This window comes from Acyrthosiphon pisum, chromosome X (assembly GCF_005508785.2).
Source record: "Acyrthosiphon pisum isolate AL4f chromosome X, pea_aphid_22Mar2018_4r6ur, whole genome shotgun sequence".
Taxonomy (NCBI): domain Eukaryota; kingdom Metazoa; phylum Arthropoda; class Insecta; order Hemiptera; family Aphididae; genus Acyrthosiphon; species Acyrthosiphon pisum.
The window spans coordinates 33827447-33830586 of NC_042493.1; the positions used below are offsets into that span (position 1 = coordinate 33827447).

Here is a 3140-nt window from a genome sequence, read left to right on the forward strand (position 1 = left end):
AAAAAAATCAACTCGTCAACTTAATCCAATTTTGGATTGAAATAAATTCCCAAAAACCATTAAAGACGCATTTCAAACTGATTCAAGTACGTTTATTTGTATAAACATAGTTATTTTTAATCTATCAGTTACTACATTTACATAGTGTCGTTAAATGGTTTTAAAGCCATTGATACTCATTTTGTTACTGCAAGTTTCAGTTATTTACTGGTTAAATATACAATGTTTTAATCTTACTAGAGAGGTACTCTAAATTAGTAACTATACTAGTGTCATGCATGTGAATTTCATGACTTCAAACATAACTTGACTAATATTAAATTAATAAATATTTAATCAACTTACAATCAACACGTTTAGGTGTTAGATTGTACCTATTTACATTTATATAATTATATTAGTAAACCACTGATTGCTTAAATAATCAATACAACTATTGTAAAACTATATATATATAATATATATGAATGTTTGTGTGCAGATTAGACCTCTGGGAAGGAGAGAGGCTAATTTTAAAAGGGGTTAAATTTGGTTTCTTTTTATTCATAGGATTTTAATACCTACTTACGGTTAGGTTAGGATTATGTATTGATTGATTATATTAATCCACCGTATTATATCAAACTTGGTATAACTTCGATCCTTTAGAGTTAAATCATACACTCCCATACAAATACCACAAGGTCCGCGATCTACCGCAATCTGCCTACCTCATAATGTACTGCTGTGATTCAGAACTTCTATTCCGGGCAACTGAAAAGTTAAGATAAATTTTAAACAGCATGCACCGAATATTAAATAACGAATTGAAGAAAGTTTGAGTTATATAGAGTTGGTACATTTAACGGGAAACGAAGTGCAAGGGATCAGCTAATATAATATAATAATAAGTATAATGATACAATATACAATAGTGTTACAATCATAGATAATAAAGATATGGATAGGCCATTGAAGCTTATCATGCATACATGTATTACTATCAATTTTGAGGTTATATGGGGTAAAATGGTAAATACACCTACTACATTTATCATTAATATAATGCCGAAAACTACTCAAAACCAAAAGTCATAGGTATATTATATTATTATTATAGTTCCATGTTAGAAATTTAGAATATTATTTTCATATTATACCGGTGGGCGGCAATTATTTGAAGTTTGAACATAACCTTAAATAGTACCCCATGTAGGAGAGAGAGCATTCTTAAAGATATTTTCTCTCTCCCACAAAAAAGAACGCGACCTCATACAGTGTTAATATAGCCATGGCCTATCCATATCTTTATTATCTATGGCTACAATACGTAATATAAATTAACGACTACCTGTTACACTATACAATAGGTACATAATATATGGTGTTATAAAAAATAAAAATGTATACTTTGCGTCTGATGTACGCCTGTGAATTACTACAATGTGAATAGATTATTTATAAACTACATGATTTATGGTATTTTAATTATAGTTATATCAATAATATATAACCTACTATTATTATGATTAAATTATTAAAAACTACTAATTAGGTACATCATTGATAACGCAACCATACACGATATTCACAAAGCTAAACAATCCTTATCTATAGAACTTTCACACCATTAGCAAATTAATCTACACTTACAATAATTTTGATCAGTCGAATATAGGATTTAGAAAAAATTATATGGGTGATCGTATATTTTCTGGACACTTAATTATTTTATCGATTGAAATATGCTAGTACCTTAGGAATATTAAAATTAAAGTTTTAACACTTGAACAGTGAGTTGAACATTTAAAAAAAAACATTTTAAACAATTTTATTACTCAGTATAAAATAGTATCTATAAGTATCAATAGTATATAGTATCAAAAAAAAAATGTAAACATGAATAGTAAAATAATGTGTATGCAGTTATTTAAAAAATACCAGCGACCACTTTAACGATGAGTGTTGTTATAATTTATAAGTGAGAACCTTCTTATTTACCTATAAATAAATGTTTGGTACTCACCGTAACTTGAATTATATGTTTTAATAGACAGATTCTTATCTTTTGATTGCTATCTTGTGATTGAAAATACTCATCCAATAATTGAGATTATTTGACCAATTACGTTTAACGATGAGTTATCACGCCATGTCTTCGTCGTCGTCGTCGATGCACTGATGTCTGTGGATTCCAGTTGTTTTCAGTTTCCACTGTCGGCCACCGTCATATAGGCCGAAAGACGATCCTATTGGCTTCATCCCCACCCCTCCCATCAATAGGTATCAAGCCATGGGCGTTTATCGATTGCGCCAAAATTCCTTTTTTACCTGTAAATAATCTATTGTTTGCGCCGCGCATCAACCCTGCTGAATTTTTTTACATATTGATTCCACCGGCCACCGACTATCAATAATAGATACCATAATACGGCAAACGTTTTTGACGATTATTTAAATAAAACAATCGATAGATTCACTTATAAACCTATATTCAAGCCTTTATTTTAAAAATTTACCACATGATATATTTGTATTACTTAAATTTTTTTCCGTTATGCATGACAATGTTTGAATTGTGTTTTGAAATATTTTTATTTAAATAAAACTATTACCTTATACTACTATTACTAGTTAAATATATAAAATACCAGCCAAGAATTTTTCCTATATTTTTTCTGATTAAGGTAATATAATTATTATAAAGAATTTATACATCATTTGGGCTTAGTACATAGTAAAAATAATAATCTATGGCGTAATAATTGTAAAACAGTAATAATAACGTTAATTTTATGTATGTTATGTAGCTTTCAAATATTACAGATAATATACTACTGTAATAAAACTAAAACAACTCATTCGTATTAATTTATATTTAATAAAATAACTTATACCAATACTAAGGAACAACTTGAAAAGTAAGGCATTTAATTTTATATTAATATATTCCTATCTATACTATTATATAAAATGGTAAGGGTTTTCTTGGACCGCGCTAACCGAGAAAACTACTGAACCGATTTGGCTGAATTTTTTACTGTTATACTTGATAGTCTGCTAGAGGTCATAGTACCACTTTTAATTAGAAAAATCCACCAGAAAAGTAAGAATATGGATGTCAAAAGACAACAGTGGCGCAATATAGATAGTATTATGGC

At 28.6% G+C, this 3140-nt stretch overlaps 1 protein-coding gene across 1 annotated transcript in view; it reads right to left on the reverse strand.

The window, feature by feature from the left end:
* Positions 1–2398, reverse strand: part of LOC115033096 — a 78270-nt gene extending 75872 nt beyond the window's left edge. Inside the window, exon 1 of the mRNA XM_029485087.1 lies at positions 2006–2398. The gene's annotated coding sequence lies outside the window, so the exon portion shown is untranslated. The remainder of the gene's footprint in view (positions 1–2005) is intronic.
* Between the last annotated feature and the right edge of the window lie 742 nt (positions 2399–3140).